At 53.6% G+C, this 10,995-nt stretch overlaps 1 long non-coding RNA gene across 1 annotated transcript; it reads left to right on the top strand.

Annotated features, from left to right (window-relative positions):
* The first annotated feature begins 669 nt into the window (after positions 1-669).
* Positions 670-10,652, top strand: LOC119156986. The gene is made up of 3 exons (XR_005107336.1): positions 670-2,008; positions 2,291-6,357; positions 7,781-10,652. It is a non-coding gene; the product is annotated as an uncharacterized LOC119156986 (long non-coding RNA).
* Positions 10,653-10,995: the final 343 nt, after the last annotated feature.

The following is a 10,995-nucleotide window of genomic DNA, read 5'->3' as shown; positions in this document are numbered from 1 at the left end:
CACAGTACACGTGGCTTTGTGCCAGACCAGGCTGACCCCCCCTCGGCACCAAGGGGCTTGCCAGCGTGGGGGGAGCCGGTGTGTGGGGAGCCCTGGCACGCACAGGGGAGGCCAGCTCCTCCATGTGGGGTGATGCGTTCAGGAGTGGGGATGTGGTGGCCCAGGGGGTGACGGCAGGCACAGGGATGTCCCTGTCTTTTGCAGCATCCTGGGGCTCTGGGGGTGCCAGGTCTGTACTTCGTTGCTGAAGAGCGGACAGAAATGCACAGGCAGGTGCGCAGGGTCTTTCAAAAGATTTCAGCTTGAAAGATTTCAAGCTACTCAGCTGTAGCTCCCCAACCAAAACCGCTTCCGTGCCTGAGGGACAGTGACCGTCCCTGGCTGAGCTCTCTGAGCACGCTGCACCAACACCCGGGGAGACACCCACCGCGAGAGCTGGTGGCCCCTGCACCAGGGAAAGTCACTGCCAGGGATGGCAAGAGCACCTCGAGAGGTTGGTGGACATTTTTTCCCTTGTTGTTCTTGAAAGCAAGTTTCCCTCGCAGACTCGGCTGGCCGGGCTGTGGTGCTGACGGGAGGTGTGGGTGGGTGTGCCGTGGGGGCAGCTCAGCGCAGGGATGCGGTGGGGTGCCAGGGGTGCTGTGGGGGACTGCGTGGCATCTTGGGGAGGCTACAGGGGCACAGGGCAGCCTGCCACAGGATGGCTGTGGGTGTGTGTGGCCGAGCAGTGCGTTGCTGTGCGCTCCCAAAGGGTTTGGCAGTCTGAAGCAGTGCGGTGGTGGCAGGGAGCAGGCTCACCCTGGGAACAGCTCTCCATGTGCCGTGCTTCCCCCTGGCCGGAGCAGCCCTGGGAAGCTCCGGGCTCACGCTGTGCTAACACCAGAGCCTCCCACTCTGGCACTGCCAGAAGCCACTCGGCTCTAACCTGCTGCTGGAAACAGCACAGTGCTGCGACCTGGGCAGCTGCCGCAGGGCTGTGGGGTGGTGAGTGGGAGAACAGGCTGTCCCCAAGGGGCTGGCCCTGGATTGAAACAGGGCCCTTCCAGCCACCTGCCATCTGTGCACAGAGGGGAGCTGCCAGGGCATCCCCAGCTCCTGGGACAAGCGTGCAGCAAAGCCCCTCTTGTGCATCAGCTTGGCTGTCCTGTGTGGAGGAGGTTGTGGGAATGGAGTAGACAGATACCCAGGCTCCTTGGCTCTAAGCATTAAGCCATTGCTCATCCCTCTCCCCTGTGCAGCCCAAGGGGGGGTTTAGCTTGCCTGCAAGCCCAGGCTTCCCCTGGACCCCCAGCACATGGTGCTTTACCTTGTTCCCTGCAGTCCCCCCACAGATGTGATGGGTGTTGGTGCCGCAGCCCAGCCAGGTGCCACAAATGCTGGGTGTCCTGAGCACTGGGTGGAGGTGAGAGACTGTCCTCAGGCCCTGAAAAGGTCCTTTTCAGCCCTGGCAGATGAGAACAAGGGGAGATGCCTCCACCAGAGGCAATTCAGCCGCCGGCACAAAGCGCAGACAGAGCCAAGCTGCACGCTGGTGCTGCCGGCCGTGCACGGGCTGGTACCGCACCGCCGCGCTGAGCCCCAGCAGCTGCCGGCCACCCTGAAAGGCTCTTTGTGGCCCTGGCTGCTGAAGCCGGACCCTGCGGCACTTGTCTCTGCTCCTGGTCCCCCATTTGTGGCAGGATCCTGCACACAGATGCTTCTGTGGCTTTCTGACCGGCTGCAGTCATGCTCTGGTTTGCACCGTAACTGAAACCCCTGCCAAAATCCTCCAGAAAACCCTCAGAGTTGAGAGTGGAGCACCAGCAACACGCATTTTGTTGGGTTTGCTCTAGATTTGGCCACTCTCGAGCTGTGCTGGGCAAGACGACTGGTGTGTCAGTGTCTGCAGTGTGATGCTCTCCCAGGACCCGCACCCCATCCAAATGCCACCCATCCCACGTGGCGCTGAGGGTCATGAGCTCCACTCCCTAATGAAGATCTGTGCCAGAGCAGCTCACGCTGCCCTGAGGTCAGTGTCCAAGAGATAACCCGGCCCTGGGTGTACACTTGCACACAGCTATGCCCAGCAGCGTCTGGGCTTCACTTTGCTGCTTTGTTTGGTCTTTCATGGAATGGAGGATTTGCTATTAACGCTGGTACCTGTGAGTAAATAGGGCCTTAGGTGGTCCCAGGCTGGGCTCAGTGGTGGTGTGTGCCTGGCACGTGCAGGGAATGGCACCAGGGAAACAGAAGCGGGGCAGGTGCCCTGGTATTTGAGAGTAACACCGGGTATTTTTCTTTCCTATTCCAGGGAAATGGTGATTTGCAGGACTGCATTTTATGGCTGCTGTTTCCCCTCTTCTATAATTCTTCAGAAAAAAATGCAGGCATGCTAACTCCATCCCACAGATGGAAAAAAATGCACCCAAATTCCCGGACCAGCAGACAGCCAGCCTCTGAGGGTGAAGGACACATGACACAACTCTTGTGCTGGGCATCTCCAGGGGATGCCCACCAGGCTGAGCTCCTGCTCCTGGAAAATACCGCTCCGGTGCTGCCTCCCTCCCATCCATCCACCCAGCTCTGAGCCAGTGGAAATGGGACTGCTGAGATTGCCGAGATCTTTGAAATGTGCTTTGTGAGAGGATTCATCCTGGTTTGATACAACAGAGAGAAAAGGAATCCACAAGGAATCCCAGGGGCTTGCAGATGCCTGTTAGGCTGCAGCGAGGATGAAAGCAGATGAGCTTTTTTTGAGGACTTGGCTGAAGCATCTGTAAGATCCACTCTGAGCAGCGCTTTGAGCTGGGCTGGTGCTTTGATCCCGAGCGCGGTGGGAGAGCTCCCAGGAGCTCCTGGAGTACTGCAGTGGCGAGCAGTGGGCATCAGGAGGTTTGGAGCTAACAACAGTGTTCCTGAAGCGATTGCAAATGTTTTGAAGGATTTCTGTAAGTGAAAGCAGCAAATGGGCAGGGCTGGATTTTTAGCCAGCTGGTAACCAGGTGGTGGATGTGTCTTAAGCTGTAACCACACCAGTGCGCATCGCACCCCCGCAGCTGAATATTTAAAGCATCACGTTCCTTAAAAGACCTAATTTTGGAGGTGATACGAGTGCTGTTAGTGGCAGGCAAAACCTCCTGAAGCTTCTGCAGCAGCAGCAGCCCCTGAGCAGCCAGGGGAAAATGCAGGCATGGCTGCTTGGAGATGCTCCCCCCAGGCTGGGGGGCTGTGCCCTGGGGGATGAGCTGTGGGTCACCTAGCTCAGGCTGTGACCCCTCACACAGCCGGTTCCTTGTCACCCTCGCGCCCTTTCCGGATCAGCCCTTTTCCAGCCTGATTACAGGCCTGCCTGGAAATACAGACGATTCATGGTTTCAGTGTGAGTCACAGAAGGTTTGGTGGCTTTTCCCTCCGTGCAGCTCCAGGCTCCCAGGGCTGAGGCGGTTAGCTGGCAGTGGCAGCCTCTCGCCCCGAGGAAGCAGATCAGCAGCCCTTGTGCTTGTGGAGAGGTCTGGATGTGTCCTGAGCAGGCTCAGGGCAAGCAAGTAAGAATCCCAAGCATTATTTTGAAGACTTTTCCTCTTTTTGGGGAAAAGAGATCACTGAGGTGGGTAGTGGGAAGGCTGGGCTGCCCTGGGACCCCCAATATGGGGGTTCTGCTCCTGGGGGCCCGTGCTGGGTGCTTGGTGTGCTCCATCTCCTAGCCCTGAGCGGGCAGAGCAGCTCCACTCTCCCGCAGGGTGCCGAGACCAGCCAGACTCGCTCCCCTCTGCTGGCAGGAGTTCCTGCCGCACCGGGTTTGCAAGGAGAGGTGGGTTTTTAATAAAACAGACTGTTACAGCTAGGGGACACAGACAAGTGCTATGGGAGGCGAACACTTCCTTGTGTCTGTCAGCTCAGTGCAGGACCTCAGCTCTCCCTGCAAGCCTTGTCTGATGCTGCTGGGGACAGAAGTGGCAGTTGAGGTGACCCTGGAGGTCACGTAACATCTGGGAGGTGAGGGGAAACCTGACTGGGCTACAGACATAAAGCGCTTCAGAGAGGGAATCTTACCTGTGTGGTATGTGCTGCTGCCTTTTATTTGCTGTGCAGTGTTTGGGAAGAGCCCAGTGCTGCGCCAAGCTCGGTCCCCCCACGCACAGGCTCTGCCATCAGACATGTCCTCTGCTCCCCATCTCCTAAACCAGGTGCCCAGCCAGCCACGGGCTCGAGCACGGAGTGCCCACGGGGCTGGGATGGATCCTGATGCTCCTGCAGACCAGCTGTGCTGGATGGGCTCTCCTGCACCGTCTGCTCAGGTACGGCTGTGTCTGGGCCCAGCAGTGTTTGCAGCATCTCCCAGCTCTGCAGCAGGCAGTGGCTGTGCAGGACTCCAGCCATCCCCCACCCTCGGCTTTGTGACCCTCCCTGTCTTTCCACAGCCCACCACCCTGCTGTGAGCCTCCTCCCGGAGCCGGAGCCCAGCAGGGATGGGTGTCTCAGGCTCAGCTGGCTCTCCTGAGCTCCCTGCTTAGCTCCTACCACCTTCACCAAGGCTTCTGCACCCTCCGAGGCTGTTCCCAGCCTTCAAAAATGCTGAAAATACCCCTCAGTGCCCAAAGGCTCAAAGAGCCTTGCAGCAGTTGTAAACCCTGGGAGCTGGCTTCTGTGTAAAACACTATTATTTTATTTTGTTAGTACTAAAAATAATTTGGAAATGCCATCAATGAATAGCTATGGAAGCCTGTTCCAAAGCAATGCGAAATGTCTCGGGCTGAACCTCTCCAGTAGGCACCACTGATGTCCTGCCTGGGAGCCCAGTGACCACAGCACCACTTCTCCAGCTTCGGCATCGGTTTGTAATGTCAACATAACCCCTGGTATAATAGCAGCCTTGTCATTTATGCTTATGTATCAGTCTGTTTATAATATCTCTAAGCAAGGATGTTACTTATTGGGATAAAATGGGCTATCCAGAGAGGCTGAGGCCTGCACAGGGTCAGGAGGAGCGCGCGTACCCATTTGATAATTCCGACACCGTAAGCCTCCTAAAAGCGAAGGCTGTCAGTACTATTAGCAGGCATTACTGCGCAACGGAAAGACAATTACTGCGGGAGAACCACTTCTCCTGGGGTTAATGATTCACCAGCACATGTCAGTGCTATTAATCCCCAAGGGAGCGGGGGCAGGTGGCCTCATGAACGCGCTATTCCCTGCTCGAGCCTTGCAGTGATGCTGGTGATGCTGTGGGGAGGTTCTCCCTGGCTCTGTGCGTCTCAGAAAATACTCGGAGGGGGTGCAGGGCTGCTCTGCAGCTCCTGGGGGGCTGGCGCTTGAGCTGGGCCACACTTTGGGCTTTTCCAGTGATACCTGCTACCTTGTGATGGGAATCTTCGCTTGCCCGGCAGGGTCTTTGCCATTGAGCTTTTCCCTGCAGCAACAGCTGTGCTGTGCAGAGTCGGGTGAGAAGCTCAGCACATTCACTGACCTTTCAGGTGTCTGGGAAGCTCCTAGACCCTCTGTAGTTCCCCACAGGAGGGATACAGCCAGCCTTCATAGACAAAGCATCTTGGCCCCTCCTCTAACAGCAGCACTGGCTGCATGGCAGCCCCTGTGCTGGCTGCTGGGCTTTGCTGGGGGCAGTGGCTGGGCTGGCTGGGGATGCTCCACCTGCCCTGGCAGTCATGGGCTGTCCTGGCTGCGGCAGCCAGGTCCTGCACCACGGTGTTCTGTGCTGGCTGGTCCATCACACACAACGCAAGCTGGTGCGGGCCACGGAGCAGTCGGTTTGTGATGGGGATGTTGCCTGCAAAGCTCCCTCTGCTCCTCAGCAATACTCTCAAACTCCTGTGCCTTATATTATGTAGTTTGTATGAAATCATAGGTCATTTCTGAGCATAACAGGCACAATTAAAGGTGTGATCGTACACAGATGAGCTTACACTGTGGCTGCAAACTGAGGAGATTCTCTGTCCCAGCAAAGGCTTGTACATTGGATTTACTGTCTGCCTTTGCAGAGGGGAGTTTTGTAAGAAAGAGAAAAAAAAAGGCAAAAAAAAGCGTGCCTTTTCCCCTAAGCTTAAAAAGCCTCAGAAAAAATCTGTGTTAGTTTGTTATTTCTTGCCACACAATATTTGTCTGACAGTTGTAATCACTGCTAGTACTTCCAGTGTGTCTTAAAGCTTAATTGACTGGACTTTTCCATTAGCAATGAGATAAAGCAATGACCTTCTTCTTGCCTTAACAATTAATTTACCCCATAGCAGCTTGTGGCACCTGCTGCCTCCTCTTTCAGCTCTGTGCGCTCAGGAAAGGCCATTTTCTGGCTGCACCGTGCTCCTGTGAGCCTCCACGAGACGCGGCACGTACAGCGGAGCTGCAGCGTGGGTGGTGATGGAGGTGAGGAAACCTGGGGGAGGAGGGGCGGTGGAGACCAGGGAGGCAAGCAGCGACACAGGAGAAACGTAAATATGAGGAGTTAAGCCAGCACAAATCCTTCTGCCAGAGCAATCCACCCAGCAAGTGGAAAAGTGCCTGTAGGCTGGTTTTTAGGGTTTCCCTGGCAGAGTGCCATCAGGGCAGGTAGGGAGTTGAGGTGCTGCTGCCCAGCCCCCCACCCCCTCCCCCCGGCACAGGTCAGCTGAGGGCTGGTCATGCACCCTCCTCGCCCTGTTGCCAGAGATGCTCTTGCTCACCTGAACCCCTGGGGTGACCAGGTGCTCACATGGCCCCGTCAGCAACTCTATTTCAGGGCGCCCTTGGTAACAGCAAAGCCAAAGAAAGGGGGCATTGCTCTCTAGCATGCTCCGAAAGGCAGCATGCCATTGAAATTCATTACCCTCAGACTAGTTTTAGCCCTCCTGCAAAATACATTTTGTGTCTAATCCTGGTAACGCGATGTCTCTTCGCCACCAGCCTGGCAGTGTGTCTCACTGCCAATGAGTAATGAGAGAAGCCTCGCTGCAGCGGCGCGAGCAGCCCTGCTTGGCGGGCACATATGGCACCCTTTTTTTGGAGACATATTTTCCCCCATCAGGTTGTTTGGAGCTTCCTTAACCTGAAATCACCAGCACTTGTTTTACAACACTTCATGGGCCAGGTGAGATGCCACCTCTCTGACTCTGTAGCTGGATGGATGTGCCCCAGGGATGATAGACGAGGCTGAGCTTGGGGTCCAGGCTGGCTGTCCACAGCGTGGGGGCATGCACGGGGCTTGCATCCCTTCAGGAAAGCCTTCAGCCTGTGGTCAGAGGTCACTGGCACATCTGCTCTCCAGAATGAGCTACGAGAGCTGTGTTAGACCAGGACAGGGTTCATTTCTCCTTGTGAGCATCTATAGCCCATTTAAATCGATTTAAAACAGCCTGCAGAGAGGAGCATCCCTCCATGCTACTGGCAAAGCAGCCAGTGCTCTGCTGGCCCTGTGTACAGAAACCCAAACAATCTGCATTTCTTCACCAAAGGCAGGCAGAAGAAATATTGCTTATGAAGAACCTTTGCTGAGCAAGGAAAGACAAACTTCTATGCATTGTCTCAGGCTGGTGGAGTTACCTAACGAGAAACCAACCCTGAGAGAGGCTGCAGAACCAGCAAAACCGCTGCACGCCCGGAGCTGCTGCGCTCTCCATGCCCTGCACCAGCCCTTGCCCCCGGCTGTGCAGCATCCCCAGCCTCCAAGCCCCACTGCTGCCTCCCGGGGGCTCGCCAGCCCTGCTCACTGTCCCTTGCCCTGAGATGATCCCAACCAGATTGCTATTTGCTTCACGTTTTGGAGGGGGGAGGAGGTTGTAGCATCCGCCTTTCACTCTTGTCCTTGTTCCAGAATGAGTCACCGGGATGAAGGAGCTGAGCAACAGGCAAGAGGATAATTCGCCTTGTGATGGTGATTCAGCCTCTGCGGGGTGGTGACAGAATGAGCAGAGCTATTGTTTCTCCCCACTAGCTGATGACAAAAGCATTCTTGCCCCTCTTATGACATTTCATCGTAGAAGAAATATGAACAAAGTGATGTGTAAAATAGTGATGAGTGATGCCCCTGCTTCAGAGAACACCTTCTGGTTCTCAGAGAACACCTTCTGGTTCTCAGCCTACCCTGAATGCTGGGCAGCTTGCTGTGCAAACAGCCAGACCCCTCCTGCCCAGGGATGCTGCTGTGGCACTGCCAGCCCCAGGAGCAGCTCAGCATGCACAAGGGATGGAGCTAGCCCAGCACACAGAAGGGATGGGAGCCAGCTCAGTGGGTGCAGATGGAAGGCCACCCTGCTGCGGCAGCCTGGGAGTGCCACAGCAGCTGCTCCTGCAGCCCGCATCAGCGAGTTCCTGCATCTGGATGTCACCCAGCCACCCTACAGGCACACATCAGCATCACCTCAGTGAAGTGGTTCAGCAGGGACATGGCACATTCACGTTCCGTGAAGATGATCTGGGGTTTGAACAGCTTCCCTGTGAAGGATAGTTCAGTAGGTTAGGACAGGTGGTGGTTTTTGTTTTGTTGGGTTTGTTTTTATTTTGTTTTGGTTTTTTTTTTCCAGACTGCAAAAATAAATGGTCCAGGGAAAAATATTATAGAAGTCTGCTTGATCGTGAGAGCTGTGACAAAGAGGGAATGGTTATCCTCTCTCTCTTCACGTATGAGTTTTGGGGACATCAGGTGAAAGTAGCAGAGGCCCACTCACTGCAACAAATGAGGACTCATTTACAAAATTTGTAGTTAAGCTGTGAAACTCACTGCTGTGTGGCGTAGAGGATGCTAAAATTTTACAAGGGTTCAAAACACGATTCATTGGATTTATGGAAGAAAATACCCGGTGGTCACTAATTCAAATGCAAACCCAGCATTAGGAAGTGCTTGAACCAAGTGTCAGCAGACATGGGGAGGACCGGCAGGAGTCGTCTGCAGCCCCCTTGGACACTTTTCCCTTGGCACACACTGGAGGGATGCACCACTGATCCAACTTGCTGTGACTGTTTCCATGTCCCTTTGCTCACACGTGTGAAGTTTATATGCTTATGCATAAGTAGTATGTGGACTTTCAACAAATGCCGACTGATGAGTTACTACTCCAAAATCCAGTATGGCAAAATTAATAGGAAGCTGAACTGGGAAAGTGTAAATCAGCTTTTACTGGCTTTAGAATTTTCTTCTCCCGGTTCTTTACATCTTACATTTGCATTTGAGATGGAGTCCTAGGAGCTGCGTGTAAGATTAATGCATGATTGATAGAAGCTTCAGGATAGTCAGGCAGCAGTAATAACTGTATTATTGACAGTGAGCATTCATAGGCGTATAGATCAGCTTGGAAGGATTAAAAGACACATCCTAGAGGGGTGGATACAAGGAAAACAGGGGCAATCAAGTAAGTCAAGCAGAAAAGGTGTAGCTTTATTGGCCCTTTACAATCACTGTCTCTGAGTCTCCTTCAGTTCATAATTACTGTTACCAGAAGATAACAGCTATTAGCAGTGACTACAGATCCCTGGGATCTTTGAAGTCCTGAACAATAGACCACAGGAGGTGCTACGAGGCCTTCCTCACCTTCCCCCTAGTCTACAGCACTCCTGGGTCATGCAAACTGCTGACGGCTGTTTCCACCAGCGGCACTCCCCGTCACCTTTGGTTGCGGCTGCCCTTGTTATAGCTTCGAGGAACAGGCTTAATTTTGGTAGAATAAAAATAATTTGTTGCCTGATCATATAAAAACAACCATGAGGAAGGCAGTCCCTGTATCTGCCTGGGCAGAGAGGAGAGGTGAGCTGGTTCGGGCAGTGCCAACACCCCGTGAGGGATCTCTCTCACCTCCTGGCCCTCTGGTTCAGCCCTGTGGTGGCAGCAGCCCACAGCCCGAGCTGAGTTCGCCTTGGCCATGGCTTCGTCTGAGTGTGAAACAAAGCGTCAGGCTCATCCCCAGATCCAACAGGCACAGCGAGATGCAAAGGGCACAGAAGGCCAGCACTTCCCTCTCAATTAAACTTGCAACATAATAATAAAATCTCAAAATCAAAACCAACGTGGCTTTTTAATGCAAGTGTGTTTTCCTTAATTACCAGCAACTTACAAAGAGATTCCTTCTGTACACAACAAGAGCCATAGATAGATTTTAATTTCTCCATGAGATAAAACTACCGTTTAACTATTCACCATGTGGTTTTGCTCTAATTTCATACCATTAAGGTGTTAGAACATGGCAGCCCTGGTTTTGCACACCACATGGGCACAAGCAGATGTTTTCTTGGCTTGCCCACTGCCAGCTGATTTCATCTGTTTTGTCTAGGGCTTTGCAGCACCAGTAATAAATGACTCACTCTGAGCATGGAGTGCTTTCCATGTGCAGAAACCACAGGAAGGCTGGAGCTCTCCTTTCCTACGTACCTGACACTTGCCAGCTGTTGCTCAGGACCTCTTGCACTGTTTTTGCACAACACCCTTGTTACAGCCTAGGAGCCTGCAGGAATGCCTTAGCAGATGAGGATATTGCTTTGGTGTCTTTGCAGGTGTTCTCCAAATTAGTCAGCTCTGAACATGAAAGCAGGAACAGCCTCTCCTTGGATCACAGAAAACAGATCAGGAGGAAATTCATGGATCCTCAAATGTGGTCGCTTATTATCTGAAGCCACCAGCTGACGTAATCCCTTTCATAAACAGCAGGGTTTGGCCTGTGCTATTCCTATATGGAAGCCGCTGCAGACACCCACAGTTCTGGTGGATAGAAACCTTGTTTTAGAAGAAAAAAAAAAAAAAAAAAAGAATCACAGCCTGAGTTTTAATTGTGGCCAGATGATACCAATTTGTTCCTCTGGCAACAGGAGCCTAGACAGCTCCTCTCACTCCCAGCTGCTCAGGTGCCCATTAGTATATAATTGCTTCTGCTCTCAGCTTCCTTTTTATAAGTGAAGGTAGGATAGAAGTGGGGGTTTGTTCAACCACCAGTCTGTTGTCTGGGTGAGTACATGACGGGGTGACAGCAGCATCGTGCAGTGCTTATAAGTACTGGGAGGTAGGAGAGAGGGTTCTGCAATAGCTGGGGGTGGGACTGCTCC

The sequence above is a fragment of the Falco rusticolus genome, chromosome 13 (assembly GCF_015220075.1).
Source record: "Falco rusticolus isolate bFalRus1 chromosome 13, bFalRus1.pri, whole genome shotgun sequence".
NCBI classification, from domain to species: domain Eukaryota; kingdom Metazoa; phylum Chordata; class Aves; order Falconiformes; family Falconidae; genus Falco; species Falco rusticolus.
This window is presented reverse-complemented; position numbering and strand designations above follow the sequence as displayed.